Raw genomic sequence first — 24,414 nt, 5'->3', positions numbered from 1 at the left:
TTTCTCTCTCCTATTTACTTGCTTCTCACCCAGAAAAATATGTCTGTTTTCCTTTACAACTGAACGACTATTTATAGGGAAGTACATAGTGGATGAAAGCTAATCTGTCCTTTATTTTAGGATATGGCTTGCGACATTCTCGCAACCTTACAAATGTTAATCTCGCAAACTCTCTAATTTTCGTAGGACCATCATATTTTTCTCATGATTTTAGTTGACGTCGTTTATTATGTCATTTCTGAAACTATTCTGCGACATTGTCATGTTGTGTTGTTAATAAGTTCGCTGAGATATTATTGCTTCGAGATTCTGATCCTACATAAATATAAGTTGATGGCTGTGTCAAAGTTCATTGCTATTGTTATTTAGTCAACAACCACTATCTTGCTCAGCTTTGGACACCATTTGTCCATGAACTCTGTAGCCTCATTAACCACCACGTACAACTGAGTCCTACCATGTTTAATTTTAACATAACCTCTCCCAAAAGAGTGAACATAAGGGAAAAATACTAGTGTTTAGCATAATATGAAGCAAAATTCTTGACTCGAATTCATGTCAGCATGCGTTGTGATCCAAAATTTGCTTATAAACTTAAAGCCCATCTTGTTCGCCGAAAACATGGCCCATTCCAAAAGGTGAAAACTACTACCAGATCCAGTTTTCTTTTTTTTCCCACTATGAAACCCACGAGCCTAAAACCTAAGGCGCGCCCCCATTTTTCAGCGAAAATTTCTTAGAGACCCATAATTATTGAAATATTGTTTTCATTTTTCTTTTATTCCCAGAAAAACTTCTACAGAGCCTCATAGAAGATTTTATCTTCAATCTTTTCTTGTAGTGTTTCATCATATCATTATCATCATCGTTTACATGCATCGAAGTCCTGGTAATTAATTCAATCTATTTCCCCAAAACCCTAATTCAAAAATCCAGTATTTTAATTTGCCCTAACATTTTACTGATTTGCAGTTGGGGATCCATACGAGATCTCAAAATTTCACTCAAATGGGTTAAGATGCATGTCTAGATTTTGTTCATGTTTTAATCAAGTGAATCAGAAGTTGGAATTGCTGGTACATGTTCATCTTACTTAAACACAAATTCTATGGGTCAGGACTTGATGCATGATCGAAGTCGAGATACATATTTGTTGAATGGGTATGAAGTGGTTCTCGATTACAAGGTCCGTTGCAGGCAGCAAATCTGGGGTTCTAAACTGAAGAAGATATGGTGGTGTTGGTCATGTGATTGAACACAAAGGAGTTAGGGAAAGATATTTGTTGTCTGGTTTCGTACGGACTGTTGTCGGAATTTCAACAACAATGGAATGAAATTGGGTCTGATCGGGAGTGTAAAGAAAACATAGTAGAAATTATTCTTGATGGCTGGAGGAACAAGCAGTCATTGGTGGGGAACTGGTGATTAGAGACATAAACTAAGAAGCTAGAACTGGAGTTTGTTGTGAACGGATAGTGGGTCTGAAATGGTGGTGAGACGCTGGCGATACTGTACAAGAATGAATGGGTTAGTTTGATACTCATTTGTTGCTAGAGTTCATGTAAAACCATGTCCCTTCCACACAAATGTAATTGTATTGGGTCGAACTGATAGTAAGTTTTTCTTTAAGGTAGTAGCTACATGAAGCTTGGTAATATGAAAGAACAGGATGATGTATCAAAAGAAGGTTAATTATTGCATGCGCTTATTAGACAGTAATGTAAGGTCTAAGCTCATCTGTCGGTCTTCCATTTTCTTTAATTTTGAGCGCAACAGTACTAATCAATTAGCTGACCACACATATTTTCTAAGCTCCGCTGTAGGTGTTATGCATCTAAAAGAATTTGTTGCATAATTTATTATGCAGTCCCGAAAATGGTAGCATAACACGTGATGCAGCTATTATTGAAGGTGGATGACAAGTTATGCAATTTTTTTTCTTTTTGCATAACTTGTTATGCAGTACAGAGAATGGTTGCATAACACGTTATGCAGCTACTTTTTGTTAATATTGAAACCAACAAAAAAAAAGTTACATACAACGTTATGCACCTATAATAATATATGCATAACATGTTATGCAATCGAGAAAATGGACGCATAACCTGTTATGCATCGAAAATATGACTGCATAATGCATCGAGAAAATTGTTGCACAATCTTTTATGCATCGAGAAAATAGATGCATAACCTGATATGCATCCGTAAATATGGATGCATACTGCATTATGCATCAAATTTTTTTATGTACGCACTAAAATCAACCAAAACAATGGTTACATAACTTGTTATAGATGCATAACTTTGTTATCTAAATGCCTAATTTGTTATGCTGTGGAGAAAATGGTTGCATAATTCGTTATGCGTCTGCAGAATGTGTTATGCATCGTTTTTGGTGGCTGCATAATGGTTATGTGTCAAGTTTTTGAAAATTTTGCCTAAAATGATGATCACCTCCGATTTTTTCGTGAAAAACAAAAATTTGATATCTTGTTTGTACTCGTTGCGTAGCTCTCTTAAAAAGATTTCCAACGATATAAAATTTGTAAAATTCCAAGGCGCGGATTTTTAGATATGTTATATCCAAGTTGCGTTGCCAATTATGCCCCTGATGCATAACATGTCATGCGGATGCATAATCTGTCATGCATACATTTTTAATAGTTTTTTATAATTATGGGTGTCACGAAAATAATTATGAGTGTCACTGTGCCAAAAACTAATTGTGGGCCTGACAGTGAGAATATTATTTTTTTTGGGTCTCCCCCTAATTTTCCCTTCCAAAAGACTGCGTCGTCTATTGTAGCATCAAATTTTTTCAATAATCAGTTTTATGATAAAAAAACTTTTATATCCCAGAATTTGAGTATGTAACCAAATATTCGTACGGTAACCGAATATCCCATTTGGTTCAAAAAAATTTTTCTCTCCATTTGCTCTGCATAACTGAATATCCAAAAAACTCAAACTACCTCCTCTTCTTCTTCATCAATTCCTTTTACAAATCTCAATTACATATCAATTTTTAAGTAGATTTTTGTGTGTTTCCTAGATTTACTCTAATATTAATTAGGATAAATTTGGGTAACATTTAAATTAGGTTTTGTATGCTTTCAATAAAACTTGTCCTTGTTTTACAGGGATCTTATAGTCAGGTTTTGTATATATTTCTCCTGATCGTCTTCTAATGGTTGACTATTGTCCTTATGAAGAATATAATAGCCTTAATGACACTTTGTTAACATGTGATGGTATGTTCATGCATATTGTTGACAACGATTTCCTCCGGCGTGACGTAGGTCTCTGCAACTCGATACAAGATCCATGACTACCGGTTCTAATCGTGATTATGATGTTATGTGCTTATTACTCCTTGGTATGGGAGCATCAAGATTTGAAGAAGTTATCCAAATGGTTGGAAAGAGTTCCAAAAACCATCTCTCAAAACATCTGTTTTCTATTTGAATATGTACTCAATCTCCCCTCCTTTAAAATGCTAAGTCATATAAGCTCCCACGTCGCACGGTGAGTTTAACACCCTCTCAAATTAAATTAGATAAAAGCTTTGAGGAAGAGAAATCCTGGAGACGACAAGTGGCGAGACTCTATTGGTCGAGACATTAAAATATGGATTACACTCCGTTTACACCCTATATTTAACTGGCCGTTTGTAACACCGTTAGCCAAAACGTGGGTATACAATACTTATGTGTGATTTTACAACTAACTAATTATTTACACTTGGTTTACACCAAATACTTATCTGGACGTTACTAACGCGGTCTGATGTGGACAATACCTCCGTTAAAATGTAGCCCTAAACCTAATCGAAACCATAACTTGATTTTTCCGGCCGCTGCCGATTTCTTCACACTTTCTTCTAAAAACTCCGAGCCCTATATCTCTTCTGTTCACTATCTGCTTTGCTCTCTTTTGATCACGTCTCTGAGGGAAAAAATGGTTTCCCGTCTCCGCTCTCCACTTCCAGAATTCTATGTGTATAAAGCTTCAACACCATTAAATATAGAACCATTATTTGAATTTGTTACAGGAAGTTGTTTCTTAGGAAGAAGTTGTTTGTCTGCTGCAATTAGTGTTAGGGTTTGATTTAGGGTTTGAATAGAGAAGAAATTAGGGTTCATATGTATGGTTTGATTTGGATTTTGCATTGTTTGTAGATTTTTGTTTAGACTCCAGGTTGAGTTTCGTGGATGCTAATTTAATTGTGAGATTTTGTGTGTTAGTGCAGTTTAATTTGGGGAGATGCAGGTACTGGTTTGAGCTCTAGCAAAAATAAAAGGAAATGGTACCTGTACAAGTCGTGTTAAACCTAGATGTCAAGCTTTTCAACTGATTGACTTTCGATGTTATTAAGGTCACATAAACTCTTATTTGGATATCACTTATTAATTTCAATTTATATGTTGACGGGTATCTACAAACCTGCCAAAGTAGAATCCCATAACATAAATTTCTAATCGTTTCCTGTTACAGATGATCCATTGATAAACGATTTCAACCCATCTGCAGCATAATAGTGGGACTTTTATACAGTGGTAAGAACCATTATGATACTCCATGAGAGTTTGTTAAATGTATTTAAAAAAAACTGTATTCTTTGTTGGAAATGCGTACTTAAATTACAATGAACCAAGATCCTAGAGAGAAAGTTCAGTCTAGGTTTGGTTTGTTTCACTTTCAATTGATTGTTTGTCGGTAAGGGGCTTTCCAAGTGTAAAACTTCATGTCTTCATATCCAGCTATTGATCGGTACTAATTCTACTGTGTACATCTTCCCTATTCAATGTTGGCATAACCTTAATGATCCAATAATGTTTGCTCGCTATTGGAGTTCGTTTGTTCTCCTGAAATCTCAATCCTGCAACAATTCTTTTGATTGATTTCAGAAAGATGACGGTCTAACATTGCCAGATTGATTTTGGACAGGTGATGATGCTCCACTTGCTCGAAATACATAATATTTGGTGCTTATATTTGATTTGGATGTGCATGGATGTTTCCCTCTCCGTAATGTGTATGAGTACACTACTTAGAGTTATGTGCTTTTTCGTGCTCGGCCCTCTACTTGGGTATTTGTTTTTCTGCCGAAAATAAATTCTAATTGACACCAGGTTTGTGGTGTCTGATGCCGGAACCTTTGCAAGCACAAAAGTGAAACAGTTAAGCGTTGTCATCTTTTCAAATTGATCCTTCTCATCGTTTATGTGATTGCTTATTATATCTATGCTTCAACTAGAAAAAATATCAACTGGTGCTTGAGTTTTGCTTAACTTTGTTTGGTTTTCAAATCGTTACGGTTGAATTATGAGAAAAACTATTAGTTTGAGATGTGCCTTACCATTAGATGTATTCTCTATTGGAAGCATTTGTGGTATGTCCCTCATAATGATGGACATAAATTGTGGAACTGCATAATTACAATGTCACTTATATATTAATTGACCGTGACTCTTGGTCGAACTACTATTAAGGAAAATACCAGATACATCTAATTATTGTCATATTAGGATGAATTTAATATAAAAATCTTCAATAAATCATAGAAATTGCATTGGACATCTAATTCCTTTACATGGTAACATGCATCAGTTACGTACTCAGTATTTTCTTTTTCCGTCTAGCAACCTGTTTCCTATAACTTGATTCGAAATAAAGCTAGACAAAAACTTTGGCAGGTAGTTTTCATTGTAGATCAGACCCAACAAGAGGGAGTGAACCGATTACGTTAGTCTACGCTCTGGCTTGTTTCTCATAAGCCGTGACATCGTCGTTTTGTGAAGATGTAACAATCACCAAAGTGATAAGAAACCTACAACCACCTTTTTTTTTTTTTTTTTTTTTTTTTTTTTTTTTTTTTTTTTTTTTTTTTTTTTTTTTTAACATCTTCAATACATTTGTACAAGACATAACAGTCCAGCACATGTTGTTAATTAATCCAACTAGGACACGAGCATAATAATATGATATGAAGCTTTGGAGTGTTGGGTCTTAGGCTCCGGGCTTGCGCAGGGTGCAATTTCAAATCATCCCAATAAAACTGTTATTTTTACAACTATTTGGTGCATTGCCTGTACCTTCGACATCTTATTTTCATATAATAAAATAACATCTCATTAAAATTCTAAGTATGCATTGGGATGGGGCGAGGCGAAGCCGAGCCATACCAAATCAAAAAATCCAAGCATGTCGCCGCACCAAATCATTAAAATCCTAAGCATGCATCGGGGCGAGGCGAAGCCGAGCCAAGCATGTATTGGAACGGGGAGAGGCGAAGCCACATCATACCAAGCCAAAAATATGGTTAAAAGTAAAAAAATGATGGTAAATGGTTTTCGGATGTGCCCGGTGCGTAGCACGGGCACAAAATCTAGTATTCTTAATGTGTGTTAGATCTTTTGTATTAGGGGCTCAATTTAAATGTATTTTTTACTATTCTTTGTCGATGATATATGAATTTGTGTCACTTGTTGATATAATTTCTCTAAGGGCTTTGTTTAGCCCCTTGTTTCTTCAAAAAAAAAAATCCGTGAGCCAAATTTTGTTCCTTGGTCTGAAATATGCGCTATGACTTGACTCAAATGCCCCATAACAATTGTAAATCTAATATCATGCAAAGTAAATAAAATCTGCCAATTTTCTGTCCCTTGACTCAAAATGACCAAAACTAGGCAATGCTAATGTAAAATCTGTCTTACAATCCAAAAAAAAAAAAAAAGATTAAAAAAAATGTTATTAAAATTTACTTAGTCCACTTAATGGTTGGACTCATGGCAAACGAGGGACCAACACCAATCTCTGAGTAAAAGGAGGAGAAGAATCAAATTCTTTCAGCTTCACGCGCCAAGAAAGTACTGGCCGAGACTGGGTTTCTACCCTTACATAGATTTTACTTTTTAATCAAACATTATAGATCCTAATCACCCCATCTATCTTATTACGGCAAACAGGACCAACATTGCTAATAGAGGTACCAAATTATGTGAGGGTGTACCAAAATTATAATAAAACAAAACAGATTTTCATATAGGATAAAACTGTTTTTGCCTTGCTTGGTACACCCCCCTAATACACCCACATTAGCAGCCTTGAAACAGGACAACCCCACTTCTTCATTTTAATTTCGTTCAAACAAGACACACATCCAACCATGTGACCACATGGAATACAAGCTCCCTCGTGCGGAGCATCGAAACATATTATACGTGAGGTTGTATCACCTACATCATCAGTCAGTACTGCTCCGGTTTTTGCTGATTTATGGTCAGCGGTTGTTGCAGTAGACATGTCGACAGGACGGACATTGGTTGGTTCAGGATACCCACCAAAAATGATTGATGCATAACTCATTTGGTCATCTTCCGTGTCTTCTGAAGGAATGCTAGTAGTTTCTGCTGGATTGCTAGAACTTGACCCAGAACTTATTGGATATCGTAAGTCAAGTCAACTAATGTTGACTTGACCTTATTCTGTCATTAACTGTAAGTGTGTGAAAGACTTGTGTGTCTTGTATTGAGTATTGGTCATTGATTTTTAAAGGCATATGATTGTGTCTGTAAGGGTTGCCGATTTATGTAATAACACTACGAAGTTTCTCATGGTATCATTGGGTCTGATCCAGAGGACCTGATATTTTTTTTCTGCTACACAATCCTTTTCAGTAATCTTTTCAGGCAGTGTGTGAATTCCTTAATAATCTTTTTCTTAATAATTTTCAATTCACTTCAATAATCTTTTGTATCAACAATATTTTTCAGATTCAAAAACAATTTAGGCTCTTCATAATCCATCAATAATTTTTGGTCTGCAATTTGTTCATGTCCGCTGTTAATCCTCTGATTGTATACACAAGACGGAAGAGTATGGCTGCTAATGATGGTAATTTTACTATCCCTTTTACAAATATTAGTAATTTTGTCTCAGAAAAATTGGATTCTTCAAATTTTCTTATATGGCGAGATCAGTTCGAGTCGATTTTGTATTCTGCTTCTTTATTTGGGTATGTGAATGGAGATGAGGTAGAACCTGCTAAACAGATCTTGGTTAATGGAGATCTTGCTTCAAATCCACGATGAGTTTCTTGGAAGAAAGCAGATTCTTTTGCAATGAGTTGTTTAAAATTAACTTTCACATCTTCGATTTCTGCTAATGTATTGGGTTTATCATCTTCTAGACAGATTTGGTCTTATTTAGAAGTGATCTTCAAGAATCAATTTATGGCTCGTAAAAGTATGTTAAGGAATCAATTACATAGTTGCAAGAAAGGTAATGCTTCTGTTCAAGATTATCTTCAAAATATTAAACGTATTGCTGATTCTTTAGCTGCTATTGATGAAAAGGTGTGTGAGTCAGATTTGATAATGTATGTGTTAAATGGCTTAAGAAGATATTATGATAATTTTGTGATTTCAGCACAAAATAGAGAAGTTTTTTTACCTTTGCTGAGATTAAACCACGGTTATTAAGTCATGAGCAATGGCTTACTGAACAACATCAAGTTACAAGTTCAGATTTTGATGTTCAACATCCTTCTGGTTTTTATTCAAGAAATGGTACTAATAATAACAATGCTGGTAATGGTTATGGGAAAGGAAAGAATAAAGCCTTAGGAGGTAGTAACTTCAACATTAATAATACTAATACCAACAAGAACAATAGAAATTGAAATTGGAATTCTTCTGGGACTGCAAATGGAAGAAGAGAATATTCTCAGGTGGAATGTCAAATTTGCCGAAAAAGGAGTCATTATGCTAGCAGGTGCCATTTTAGATACTATCCACCACCATCTATTTCAGCTAATGGTTCTGCAAATGTGGCTCAACAACAACAGTTTCAACCACAACATGGTTTTTCTTCTATGGAAGATATGCATTTCTCGAATCACTCTGTTCCTTCTACGTCTGAATCTCCACAGTGGCTAACTGACTCAGGGGCTACAGCACATATGACTGGCAATGATAGTTTACTTCAGCATTCTACTTCTTATAAAGGCAAAGATTCAGTTCAAATTGGCAATGGTAAGTGTTAGAGCATACTCGGTCAACCTCGCATGCGTTTCTATATCAAGCATGTTTGTCAATGTTAGTGATCAACACTATAAAGTCTTGATTTCTAGCCTATTAGCTAAATCTCGGACTAGGATAGGAAAAGTGTAGTTAAGCTCAAGGACTTCATGGTGATTCAACGACAACGAAGAAGATCTACACCAAGAAACCGTGGAACTTCATCAACAAAAAGGTATGTGAAGACTTGAACTTATCTATCACTCGAAAGTCTATCTATTCTTCTCCTACTTCTTATGAGACAAAAGTCGTATGCTATATAGACTAGATCATATACACTTGATATTTCGAGCTGAGTATTCATTGCTTATCCTTTACTCGAAATCATGTGTTGGTAAAGCGTTTCGCTTTGATCGGGTTTATCTTTAACTAGTGACGAAAGTCATGAAAGTTTCAATCACTTTGGAAATTGCTCTGACGAGAAAGGTTTGTTGTTCTTGACGACTGAATATCTCCCTCTGAGAATGTTTCAATGATTGAAATGAGAGTTTATATTATATAACCATGTATTCCTTGAACCGAAGTTTTCGAACTTTGCTGATCAAGAGAAATCGGTAGGATTGTGGAATTGGCTTGCCCAGTCCGCGAACCCAGTCCGCAGACTCAGTCCGCGAACTAACGGAAGTTCTCGAGCGAGAATTTCTGTTGGAATTTCCAAAAATCGTTTGTGTGCTAAGTCCGCGAACTGGCGGAAGTTCTCGAACCGAGAATTTCTGCTGAGTTTGAAAAACTCAACCGATTAACTTAAGTCCGCGAACTTGTTTGTGAGCTTAAGAGGTTATGATCTAAAGATGTGCTCTGAACATGAAACATTAATTATTAAGGAATGCTTTATGCAAACCGTGGCTATAATGTTCATGAGCCGATTCTAATCGAATCGAATCATCTTTGCATCAATTGTGTCTTGTGTAGTTACATAAGATATCATAGCAATTGAACAACTCTTAACTAGTTCATTTGAGTCAATTGAACTAGTTATGGTGAAGAAGAACATGATTAATATGAGATGCTCATATGGTTGACCTTTTGGGTTATCATGTTGAACCAACATACGTATACTCGTTTGGTCATGGTTTTCTCAAACCCAGTAAACGTGTACCCAAGTCTGTGTGACAATCTATGTCTTTCGATCTAACGGTTGAGAGATATTGGCTTGAATTTAAATCAGTTTTTCATCTAAGGGTGGATAGAGTTTGCTTTGTACATAAGGCAAAACCTGATTTGAAAGGCTATATATAAGAGACATCTAGCATTGAGAAAACCTAATCCCTACACGTCTGTGTGCTACTAGTGCGCTCGCTAGAGTCCATCTCCATTAACTCTTGAGTTTCTTCTCTAAACTCGAGTTAACAACATAAAGACTTCATTAGGATTGAGAAGCCAGACCAATACTACTTTTATCGTAGTTGTGTGATCTGATCTTGCATCTTCTATCGTACGAGTACAATCGATTGATCGTCTTGAGATTGTGAGAGTTCTCCGATAGGCAAGATAAAGAATTAACAAACATCTTCGTCTCACTGTTTGTGATTCCTCGACAATCCGCTTGTGTAGTCAGGAAGGATTGTAGAGAGGTGATTGAATAATCTAGGCTGTTCTTCGGGAATATAAGTCTGGATTATCAATTGGTTCCTGTTACCTTGATTTTATATCTAAAGACAGAATAAAACCTAAGGTTTATCTGTGGGAGACAGATTTATCCTTTCGATAGACTTTTCTGTGTGAGACAGATTCGTTTATTATCAAGTCTGTAATTTTGGGTTACAACAACTCTTAGTTGTGAGTGAGATCAGCTAAGGGAATCAAGTACGCAGTGTCCTGCTGGGATCAGAGGCGTAGGAGTAAAACTGTACCTTGTATCAGTGGGAGATTGGTAGGGGTTCAACTATAGATCAGTCTGAAGTTAGATTGGAGTAGGCTAGTGTCTGTAGAGGCTTAATACAATGTGTATTCAATCTGGACTAGGTCCCGGGGTTTTTCTGCATTTGCGGTTTCCTCGTTAACAAAACTTCTGATGTCTGTGTTATTTCTTTTCCGCATTATATTTTATATAATAAAAATAATACAGGTTGTGCGTTGAGATCATTAACTTCTCTAATCCAACCTTTGGTTGTTGATTGTAGTTGATTTATCCTTGGACATTGGTATTTGGTACCGTCCAAGTTATCTCTCTTTGATAAAGACTCGCAGATTTATATTTGCTTGAGTAAAGATCAAATTGAGAGATTGAGATATAAACTCTTTGATATATCTTTTTATTGATTGAGTATGATTGTTTAGTTGCTTCTTATTTTCCATACAGATTGCCAAGCGAAATATTGGGTGGTGTTGTTAGACCCCCGCTTTTTCAATTGGTATCAGAGAAGGCAAACACGTTAAAGACCTCATCAGTATGTGTTTGTAGCGATCTGAATCTATGGACAAGAGTACTTTCTCTGACAACGCAACATCAGTACAGGACCACTTAGATAAGTTTCAAAAATCTGAATCCACTGAGGAAAATTCCTTATCGTCTCCTTCAACCGAATCTAAATCCAACTGGAGGAAATCTCTTGATGAACAGTTGGATGATCTCTCGGATGGAAGTGATTCTGAAGAAGGACAGAGTCTTCATGAAGAAGTTTCTCAATACATCAATTTGTTTGATCGTGAATTGAAGGAAACAAGGACAACTGCTTGCTTGAGAAAGTATATGAGTCCTCTCTGTCAAGGAAACAAAAAGTTGAGAAAACTCTTCAAAGGTTATGACGGTGGATACAAACTATTACAATCTATCGTCAAAGACCATGAAGAAGAGGTTCGCTAAAAAAATCTGAATGCGATAATCTTCTGCGTAACCTCTGTATATTAAAAGAGAGGCTTGCTGAAAGTGAAGCAAAATGTGAATCTCAACTGAAGTGTTTCGATGACAAAGAACACAGTCTTCTTACCAAAGAAAAATCCTTGGAAACCAAACTCACTGCTGCTTTTAATAAGGTAAAATCACTGGAAGAGAATCTAAATAGGTTCGGTTCTAGGTTTACAAAACTGTCTTCTATGCTGGGAGCTTGTAAAGAACCCCATGATAAACGTGGTTTGGGATATAAAGGAATAAACACTTCTAACTGTGATAAGACTAAGTTTGTTAAAGATGTTAATAATTCTTCGTGTGAAGAACCTGTGTCAGCTTGCAAAAACAAGGATTCTACTTCTTTCAAATCTTCTCAAAAGAAAACTACTGAACGTAGGTCCTTCAACTGCTATTACTGTGGAAACAAAGGACACTCTGAGCGAAGGTGTAGGCTTCGGATAAGGAATGAAAAACTTCACAACATTCATAATTGGATGTCTAAAGAAGTTGTTAAACCTATATCACAGATTAAAATCAACCCTGTTCGATCTCAAGGGACATACTGTGATAGGCATTTTCCTAATTTTTGTATTCAAACCAAAGGATACCTACAATGGTGGAAGGAAAAACAGCAAAACTGTGACAAATGTTGTAAATCAGCCTGGAAGGAGAAAAAGGAACAGGAGAAAGAAAAACGTGTCAAGTTCCCCTAATGTTCTCAAAAAGGACTGTGAATCCAAGACTTCCAATTCAGACTTCTTACATGTCAACAACCGAGTCTCTGATCTGAAGATTCACATAAACAGACTAAGACGGAATATCAAGAAAACAAGGAATGCTGTTAATCCATGTACTTCTAAATGTTCTCTTGATAATGCTTCTTCAACTAAATCAGATAGTTTGTTAATTACCGAAGAAAAGAAAAAAGAAGATGTGAATAATGATGAGCAAGATGCTCAGCTTATTACACCCTGACATGCTCATGTTGCATCTCTTTTTAATTTGTGTCTTGTTAAAAAGGATGCTCATTGTTCTCAGGATTTTCATCTTGAGAAAGTTGTTAGGATTGTACTGCATTCGATGTTATTTCCATTTGCTCCTCAACATTTTTTCTTTATTCTCCTTGGGCTTCCTTAGTCTATCATAGGCCCGACTCTCTTGTTCGTGCATCAACCCACACGAATGTCATGTTCCCTAGGGTTTGATGGAATACCTTATATTTATTTATAATGTATTTAAGTAGTGCAAAAAGCTTTTCTATAGCCCTTTTTAGTGCACAATGAAGGGAAGCAACAAGTTTGATGATGTTGAGCTGTTTCCTATTGATATCTCATGCTTTCATGCTCTTAACCATGAAAACGAAGACAAACTGCCGGTTCAGATTTCTTCACAACTGGTAGGAAATCTTCTTGAGGACTTTAAGGACGTACGCGAACAACTTGGTATCGCAACACGAAATCTAGACTATCTAAAAGACGAACTAAGGAAGGCATATGAGGAACTCGTTCTTGTTCAAACCCTGGTTGCAGAAAGGATTTAGTTTTTCGTCTGTTCGTGGTTCTAGTCGCCTAGTATGTCTTCTTTTTGGATTAGATGGAAGAATAACTAGTGCTTTGAATAGCGATGATTGTGACTGCACATAGCTATTTTTGTTTTTCATCTTCTTGTGCTTATTTTTTAGGTTTATTGTTTTTAAATTCTAAAAATATTTGGAGGATGATGATTATTGCAGTATTTTCTTGGCTTGTTATATTGCAATATTTTTATGGGATATGTATTGTTTGCGTCCGTGAACTTGAAGGTCCCATATTGTTGTCAAAAGTAAAGTCGTCCATGAATTGGTATTCGTATTGATGAAAGGACGAATTCACTTTTGATATATACAAAAGTTATGACTATGCAATCATGTATTTGATGGAAAATATGATTAAATCTTTTGTGTGACAAGGATAAAGTATATTATGTTGTTATGCATATAATGATGCAAAGATAGAATAGATCCTTGTATGTTATCCACGGTATTGATCTTCATTGATCCATTTTATTATGTACTACCGTGAAGGCTCCATTGTGTGTCTTATGTTGAGAACCTTACAACTAAGTCGATTAACCTTGGCTTTGTTGGTTGTTCCGTGAGATGCTATATGTTGAGCATTAGGAACTAAATTAATCAACTAGTTTGGTAATTTAGTTTGTACTCCATAAGTCTTCTTTCTTATGTTGATTACATGTACGGTTAAGGTTGTCATGTCTTATGATAATCTTAGTCGGGGTTCCATAATCTCTTATGTTGAGCCCAAAATAATTAAATTTATTACCTTGGTGATTAGTTTGGTTATTTGTTTGTATTCCAATTAGATTAATTATAGGTTCTCTTGTAATTAATTTAGTTGAGTTTTCATATATTCCACAAGTTCTTGTGTTGCGTATATGAACGGCTACACTATCATGTTCTATTGGTTAATGTAGTCACGTATTCCGTAAGGTTTTCCTTATGTTGAGTACTTGAACGGCTAAGTTAGTCACCTCAATATGATTAACTTAGTCGTATCCGGTTGCTCCGTGAGTTTACTTATGTTGAGCACTTTCAACTAAATTGATCACTTTTGTGGTTTTGATTTAATTGTGCTTTCAATTAAAATATTCATGGGTTTAGTTGTGAGTATTTTGGTTGAGTTTTGGATATAAAAATTCATTCACGTGGTTTTTGGTGTCCAAATAAAAATCCTTCTTTTCTTTCGAAATTAAGGTCGCTCTTGTTGTTCCTTCGGGGATGACATCAAATGGGGGAGAGTTCTTTTGAACTTGTGCTTAATGGTAATATCTTGCGGGGAGTACGGCTGTGGAATTTTTTAGGGGTTATCTTGCGTCTTAAAACTCCTTGATGAATGTTGTTAGCTTCGGCTATAAGAATGCATCTAAATTAAGATGATATGTTGTCTTTCTTTTGGTCATGAAATGTCTCTTGTGGAAATTTCATTATGAACCCGTTCTTGTACCTTTGCCAATTTTATTGACAAAAAGGGGGAGAAATATTGTTGGTCACACTACAAATACATATGGTTTTCGGATCATTGTGTAAGGGGGAGTGGTTTCCATGATCGAGATGGAGTATTGACTAAGGGGGAGTGATACATATCACCATAGTATTATTGTTAAAGTCTTAATGCAATTGGACTTTGATGTTCATAATAATACTATGACATTGTATAATAATGATCGAGAATCTCGATTTCTCTCATTGTTATAGCTACGGATCTTCAACAACGGTGATAATAAACTTACAACCTTTGGTATCATTGGAGTACTTGGAAGGACGAAGATTTCAAGGAACGTTGAAGATTGGACTATGGAATAGGAGGCACTAAAGTTTATCTTTTTTTCTATTCCATATGTATTAATAGTTTTGTCACTAAAATTGACAAAGGGGGAGATTGTTAGAGCATACTCGGTCAACCTCGCATGCGTTGCTATATCAAGCATGTTTTTCAATGTTAGTGATCAAAACTATAAAGTCTTGATTTCTAGCCTATTAGCTAAGTCTCGGACTAGGATAGGAAAAGTGTAGTTGAGCTCAAGAAATTCATGGTGATTCAACGACAACGACGAAGATCTACACCAAGGAAACGTGGAACTTCATCAACAAAAAGGTATGTGAAGACTTGAACTTTTCTATCACTCGAAAGTCTATCTATTCTTCTCCTACTTCGTATGAGACAAAAGTCGTATGCTATATAGACTAGATCATATATTCTTGATATTTCGAGCTGAGTATTAATTACTTATCCTTTACTCGTAATCATGTGTTGGTAAAGCGTTTCGCTTTGATCAGGTTTATCTTTACCTAGTGATGCAATTCATGAAAGTTTAAATCACTTTGGAAATTCCTCTGACGAGAAAGGTCTGTTGTTCTTCACGACTGAATACCGCCCTCTGAGAATGTTTCAATGATTGAAATGAGAGTTTAGATTATATAACCATGTATTCCTTGAACCGAAGTTTTCGTACTTTGTTGATCAAGAGAAATCGGTAGGATTGTAGAATTGGCTTGCCAAGTCCGCGAATCCAGTCCGCAGACTCACTCCGTGAACTGACGGAAGTTCTCGACCGAGAATTTTTGCTGGGATTTCCAAATCTCTTTTGTGTGCTAAGTCCGCGAACCCAGTCCGCGATCCCAATCCGCGAACTGGAGGAAGTTCTCAACCTGAGAATTTCTGCTGAGTTTGGAACACTCAACCGATTAACTCAAGTCCGCGAACTTGTTTGTGATCTTAAGAGGTTATGATCTAAAGATGTGATCTGAACATGAAACATTAATTATTAAGGAATACTTTATGCAAACCGTGGCTATAATGTTCATGAGCCGATTCTAATCGAATCGAATCTTCTTTGCTTCAATTGTGTCTTGTGTAGTTACATAAGATCTCATAGCAATTGAATAACTCTTAACTAGTTCATTTGAGTCAATTGAACTAGTTATGGTGAAGAAGAGCATGATTAATATGAGATGCTCATATGGTTGACCTTTTGGGTTATCATGTTGAACCAACATACGTATACTCGTTTGGGCATGGTTTTCTCAAACCTAGTAAACGTGTACCCAAGTGTGTTTGACAAGCTATTTCTTTCAATCTAACGGTTGAGAGATATTGGTTTGAATCTAAATCAGGTTTTCATCTAAAGGTGGATAGAGTTTGCTTTGTACCTAAGGCAACAGTACAAAGCAATCTCCACACGTCTGTGTGCTACTAGTGCGCTCGCTAGAGTCGATCTCCATTAACTCTTGAGTTTCCTCTCTAAACTCGAGTTAACGACTTAAAGACTTCATTGGGATTGTGAAGCCAGACCGATACTACTTTTATCGTAGTTGTGTGATCTGATCTTGCATATTCTATCGTATGAGTACAATCGATTGATTGGCTTGATATCGTGAGAGTTCTCCGATAGGTAAGATAAAGAAGTCACAAACATCTTCGTCTCACTGTTTGTGATTCCTCGACAATCCGCTTGTGTAGTCAAGAAGTATTGTAGAGAGGTGATTGATTAATCTAGGATGTTCTTCGGGAATATAAGTCCAGATTATCAATTGGTTCCTATTACCTTGATTATATATCTAAAGACGGAAAGAAACTAGGGTTTATCTGTGGGAGACAGATTTATCTTTTCGATAGACTTTTCTGTGTGAGACAGATTCGTTTATTATCAAGTCTGTGATTTTGGGTTGCAGCAACTTTTAGTTGTGGGTGAGATCATCTAAGGGAATCAAGTACGCAGTGTCCTGCTGGGATCAGAGGCATAGGAGTACAACTGTACCTTGTATCAGTAGGATATTGGTAGGGGTTCAATCTGGACCAGGTCCCGGAGTTTTTCTGCATTTGCGGTTTCCTCGTTAACAAAACTTCTGGTGTCTGTGTTATTTCTTTTCCGCATTATATTTTATATAATAGAAATAATACAGGTTGTGCGTTGAGATCATCAACTTCTCTAATACAACCTTTGGTTGTTGATTGTAGTTGATTGATCCTTGGACATTGGTCTTTGGTACCGTCCAAGTTATCTCTCTTTTGCTTGAGTAAAGATCAAATTGAGAGATTGAGATATAAAATCTTTGATATATCTTTTTATTGATTGAGTCTGACTGTCTAGTTGATTCTTATAAAAAGTACATTGGAGTTTGTCTATACAGATTGCTAAGAGAAATATTGGGTGGTGTTGTTAGACCCCCGCTTTTTCAGTAAGTGCCTTGTTATTTATTCTACTAGAACATCAATTATTTCTACACCTCAAACTAGTTTCAGGCTAAATAATGTTTTGTTAGTACCAGATATGAAGCATAACCTGTTGTCTGTTGCTAGGTTTACTAGAGAGAATCATTGCTACTTTAAATTTTTTCCTTATGGTTATGAAATTAGGGATTTGGATACTCATGTCTTGCTTGCTCATGGTAATGTAGTCAAAAATTTATACCCTTTAAGCCGGTACAGACACTGGCCTACTCCAAGCTAACTTCGGACTGGACTATAGTTGAACCCCGATCAGTCTCCCACTGATCCAAGGTACAGTTGTACTCCTACGCCTCTGATCCCATCAGGATACTCCATACTTGATTCCCTTAGCTGATCTCACCCACAACCAAGAGTTGTTGCAACCCAAAATTGCAGACTTGGTAATAAACAAATTTGTCTCACATAGAAAAGTCTATCAAAGGATAAATATGTCTCCCGCATATAAACCCTAGGTTTTGTTCCGTCTTAAGATATAAAATCAAGGTGAACATGAACTAATTGATAATCCGGTCTTATATTCCCGAAGAACAGCCTAGATTAATCAATCACCTCTCTATAATCCTTCCTGACTACACGGGCGGTTTGTCGAGGAATCACAAACAGTGAGACGAGGATGTTTGTGACTTCTTTATCTTGCCTATCGGAGAAATCTCACGATCTCAAGCCAATCAATCGATTGTACTAGTATGATAGAAGATGCAAGATCAGATCACACAACTACGATAAAAGTAGTATCGGTCTGGCTTCACAATCCAAATGAAATCTTTCAGTCGTTAACCTGGTTTTAGAGAAGAAAACCAAAGGTTAAAGGAGAATCGAATCTAGCGAGCACACTAGTATCACACAGACGTGTGGGGATTAGTTTTGTTCAAAGATAGATGTTTCCTTTATATAGCCTTCAAATCAGGGTTTTGCCTTAGTTACAAAACAATCCTTATTCACCGTTAGATGAAAACCTGATTTAGATTCAAGCTAATATTTCTCAGCCGTTAGATCGAAAAATTAGCTTGTCACACACACTTGGGTACTGGGTTTGCGAAAAACCATGCCCAAACGTGTACGTGTATATTGGTTCAACATAGTAACCCAAAAGGTTAACCATATGAGCATTTCATATTAACCTTGTTCTTCTTTACCATAACTAGTTCAATTGACTCAAGTGAACTAGTTAAAGAGTTGTTCAGTTGCTATGAGATCTTATGTAACTACGCAAGACACAATGGAAACAAAGATGAATCGATTCGATTGAATCGGATAATGAACATTATAGCCACGGTTTGCATAAAGTATTCCTTAATAAGTTAAGTTTCATATTCAGAGCACATCTTTAGATCATAACCTCTTAAGTTCACAAACAAGTTCGCGGACTTAAGTTAATCAGTTGAGTTTTCAAAAATTAACAGAAATTCTCGGAAAGAGAACTTCCGCCAGTTCACGAACTGGGTTCTCGGACTAAGTACACAAACGAGTTTTGGAAAATCCAGCAGAAATTCTCGGTCGAGAACTTCTGACAGTTCGCAGACCGAGTCTGCGGACTGGGTTCGCGGACTTGGCAAGCCAATTCCACAATCCTCCCGATTTCTCTTGATCAACAAAGTTCGAAAACTTCGGTTCAAGGAATATAGGGTTATGTTATCTAAACTCTCATTTCAATCATTGAGACATTCTCAGAGGACGCTATGTAGCTGTTATTCACATACCGATTCACGTCATAGCTATTCTCAAAGTGATTGAAACTTTTCATGACTTTTCGTCATTAGGTGAAGATAAACTTGATCAAAGCGAAACGCTTTACCAACACACGGTTTCGAGAAAAGTATAAACAATGAATGCTCAGCTCGAAATGTCAAATGTGTATGATCTAGTCTATATAGCATACGACTTTTGTCTCAAAAGAAGTAGGAGATAAAATAGATAGACTTTTGAATGATAGATAAGTTCAAGTCTCCACATACCTTTTTGTTGATGAAGTTCCACGGTTCCTTGTATAGATCTTCGTCGTTGTATGATGAATCGACATGAAGTTCTTGAGATCACCTACACTTTTCTATCCTAATCCTATACTTAGCTATGTAGGCTAGAAATCAAGACTCATAGTTTTAATCACTAACATTGACAAACATGCTTGAGATAGCAACGCATGCGAGGTCGACCGAGCTATACTCTAACAATCTCCCCCTTTGTCAATTTTAGTGACAAAACTATTAATACATATGGTATACAAAAAAGATAAACTTTAGTGGCTCCTATTCCATAGCCTAATCTTCAACGTTCCCTGAAATCTTCGTCCTTCCAAGTACTCCAATGATCCCAAAGGTTGTAAGTTTAGCATCACCATTGTTGAAGATCCGTAGCTATAACAATGAGAGAAATCGAGATTCTCGATCATTATTATACAGTGACATAGTAATATTATGTAATATCAAAGTCCATGTAATACCCTGTATTTTCAGTTACCTTTCCGGGTAGGATTTTAACGAGTTAGCTTAGATTATTGTTTATTATTCCTTAGCCTAAGTAGGTTGCTTGAACAAGAAAGTTAGGATGTGAATATAATCACCTAAATATGAGGAAAATAAAGAGACATTTAAAGTTAAAAATAAATAATAAAAATGCTTAATTATTATTAGTAGTATTACAACCAAAATTGGGAGAGAGAATTTGATATTAGAAAACCAAAGGTTAGGGAGAAGAATGAGATGAAGCTAATGTTTCTTTTAGAGAAGAAGGTTATGAAAATCAGTAGAGGATCAATCAAATTGAGGTAGAATGATGTTAGTTATTGAAGACTAATTAATTATTTCCTAAAGTGAGCCGTGGTTATTTAGGGAAGGGGTTTCCTAAACCGGTTAGAATTGTTGGTGGCCAAGTTTGTAACCTATATAAATAGGTAGTTAGGCCTTGTAGAATTTGTGCATTGTGTAGAAAACGATTAAGAGATCGGTGAGAGATTTCTTGTATAGCTTTTAGGGCTAAAGATAGGGTTTCATTGTGATATCATATTGGTGAGGAACAAGAGATAATGTTATCGTCTCGGGTAATTGTTGCGGTGTAACCAAGGGTTTGCTGGGATTCACACGACGTTGTAATCGTTTTTTCTTCATAGTTGATTTGAGTTGGTGCGGCTCAAAGTGGACGTAGACAATATATACAAGTTGTATGTATTGGTTGAACCACTATAAATCTTGTGTCTTGTGAGTTGATTTATCTTTCTCGTATTATTATGGTTGCTTGTGCTTGGTTTACTTATTATTCATCATAATATCTCAAGATCTGTTATTCCGCGGTTGTTAGTGATTATTCCCTTAGAAATTCCTGACAACTGGTATCAGAGCTCGGGTTAGAGCTTTAGGGTTTATCGTAGTTCGATTGGAGTGAGAGTTATGTGTGATAATAACGAAAGTACGGTAGCTAGGGTTAAAGTTTTTAATAGGAAGAACTTTGCGTTTTAGAAGTCTCAGATGGAAGACTACCTATATGAGAAAGACATTGCTGATCCTTTGGGTGGAGTTGCGAAAAAGGGAGCACGCAAAGACGATGAATGGACAACTCTTGATCGCAAGTGTGTAGCCGTGATCCGTAGATGTCTAACGGAGGAAGTCTACAATAACGTACAAGAGGAAACTAGTACGAAGGATCTTATGGATAAACTTGAAAAGTTATATCAAAAGTCATCAGCCTCAGGGAAGATTATGTTGTGTGAACAATTATTTAATCTGAAGATGCAAGAAGGCGAAGCGATTTCAACACATCTTAGGAAGTTTAAATCGATTATTTCTTAGCTTTCAAAAGTTAGTATTACTTTTGATGATGAAGTTCAAGCTTTACGGTTTCTGTCGTCATTACCAAAGAGTTGGAAGACTGCAAAGACAACCATCAGCAATTCTGCAGGGAGCGAGAAGTTAAAGCTTGATGATGTGCAGCAAAGGTTGATCGCTGAAGAGGAGAGAAGAATAGAACAAGGTTATGTTTCTAGTTCTTCAAAATCGGCCTTAAGTATGCATGATGAAGATAGAGGCAGGAGTTCAAATAGGAACAACAACAACAAATCCAGATGGAAGTCTAGAGGGAAGTCTAGGAGGGATATCAATCTCGACCTAGAGGTGTTGTTGAGTGTTGGGAGTGTAAGAAACTAGGACACTTCAAGCGCGATTGTCCGGAAAACAAAGGTGATAATAATGGTGGAAACAAAGGTAATCAAGAAGAGGTTAACTTAGTTGCAGCTGCGGAACCGGTGAAGGTCCTTGTTGATAACATGAAGGTGATTACGGAAGGTTTTCTACTACTCTCTGAAGACAAGCAAGATGAGTCTTGGATTATAGACTCGGGAGCTTCTTTCCACAGGTGATAAGTGTATTATGATCTCTTATAAAGAAGGATACTATGGCCAAGTATTCTTGGGTGACGGTGAAGCATGCGATATCATCAGTTTGGGTGATGTGATCTTGAAAGTCAATGGTTCGACATGGAAATTGAAGGATGTACGACACGTTCCAAATTTGAAGAAGAACTTGGTGTCTGTGGGCCAAGTTTGCGATGATGACTGTGAAGTTGTGTTAACGAAACACAATTGGAAAGTAAAGAAAGGGGCTATGGTATTAGCTCGTGGAGTTAGAGTCAATACTCTATACCGGACTTCAGATGGAACTACTTTAGCAGTGGCTAGTAGTGGTGAAGACACTAACTTATGGCATAGAAGATTAGGGCACATGAGTGAGAAGAACATGAATATTCTATGTTCGGGAGGATATCTACCTAAGGTGAAGTCTGTTGATATGATTTTTTGTGAAGACAGTGTTCTTGGAAAACAAAAACGGGTTAGTTTCAGCAGAGGAGGAAAAGACTTGAGAAGTGCAAAACTTGATTTGGTTCGCACGGATGTATGGGGACCAATTGATATTCCATCTCACAACGGGTTCCAATATTATGTCACCTTTATTGATGATCACTCAAGGAAGGTGTGGCTTTACATCATGAAGAATAAGTTCGAGGTGTATGAAGTGTTTAAGAAGTGGAAAGCTTTGGTTGAAACAGAAACTGGCCTGAAGTTGAAGCGTCTAAGGTCAGACAACGGTGGTGAGTATGACAAAACATAATTCTTACAGTTATGTGCTACGAATGGAATTCGTTTGGAGAGGACAGTTCCAAGGACACCACAGAAGAATGGAGTAGCAGAACGTATGAATTGGACGTTGAATGCACGTGCAAGGTGCATGAGGTTGCAGTCTGGTTTGCCCGAGACCTTCTGGGCACATGCAACAAAGACGTCTGCTTATCTAATTAACAGGACACCTAGTAGTCCATTAGATATGAAGATACCAGAGGAGGTTTGGGCTGGAAAAATGGTAAATCTTTCCTATTTGAATTTTTTTGGTTATGTTGGTTATGTTCATCTTAGTTCCGGTGAGAGGTCTAAGATAGGTGCTCAAGAAAAGAAGTGTATATTACTTGGGTATGGAATTGACGCTTTTGGGTATAAACTTTGGGACTATGAGGGTCACAAAGTTATTAGAAGTAGAGATATCACTTTTAATGAGAATGAGCTATACAAGGACAGGAATACAGCACAAGTTGAAGATGTCAGGTCAAGCAACGTCGATAAGGAGTTGTATATCGATATTGATGATGTTTCTGGAAGAAGTGTGGAACAAGAAGAGCATGATGTTGCTGATGGAAGAGAAGTACAAGTTGAAGAGACTTCTACTGCAGTGAGAGTTATTCCTACAGTTTCACAAGAAGTACGAAGATCGTCAAGAACTCCTAAACCAAACCCAAGGTGTGCTTTGAATTATTTATTACTTACGGATGGAGGCGAACCTGAAGATATTAAGGAAACACTACAGGCTAATGATTCAGGCAAGTGGAAACTTACTATGGAGGATGAGATAAATTCACTTGATGAGAATGACACTTGGGTGTTAGTAAAATTACCAAGAGGTAAGGAGGCGTTGCATAACAAGTGGGTTTATCGGATGGAATCTGAAGCAAATGGAGAAATTCGCTACAAGGCGAGGTTGGTTGTGAAAGGTTTCCAGCAAAAACCTGGTGTTGATTACAACAAGATATTTTCTCCAGTTGTGAAGATGACTACTATTGGAATAATGTTAAGTCTAGTGGCTTCTGAAGATCTCTACCTTGAACAGTTGGATGTAAAGACAACTTTTCTTCATGGTGACCTAGATGAAGAAATTTACATGAAACAACCAGAAGGATTCATAGTAAAAGGCAAGGAAGAGATGGTGTGCAAGCTAAAGAAGAGTTTGTATGGTTTAAAACAAGCCCCGAAACAGTGGTACAAGAAGTTTGATAACTTCACGCATAGAAGTGGTTACTCACGGTGTAATGAAGATCATTGTTGTTACTTCAAAAGGAATGGTTCTGACTACATCATATTACTACTGTATGTGGATGATATGTTGTTTGTCGGAACATCTCTACAGGAAGTTGAGAATTTGAAGAAACAATTAGCAAGTGAGTTTGCTATGAAAGATCTTGGTGAAGCAAAGAAGATTCTTGGTATGAGGATCATAAGAGACAGAACTAAGGGTGTACTTATGATTAGTCAGGCTGAATATATTGAACGAGTGTTGAAAAGATTCAATATGGAGAATGCTAAACCAGTTAGTTCTCCACTTGGAAGTCAAATTCGTCTTTCAAGTATGCAGTGTGCGAAGACAGATGAAGAAAAGGAGTACATTCCTAACGTACCATATTCTTC

This window comes from Papaver somniferum, chromosome 1 (genome assembly GCF_003573695.1).
Source record: "Papaver somniferum cultivar HN1 chromosome 1, ASM357369v1, whole genome shotgun sequence".
NCBI classification, from domain to species: domain Eukaryota; kingdom Viridiplantae; phylum Streptophyta; class Magnoliopsida; order Ranunculales; family Papaveraceae; genus Papaver; species Papaver somniferum.
The sequence above is the reverse complement of the archived record's forward strand: the minus strand, read 5'-3'. Positions refer to the sequence as shown.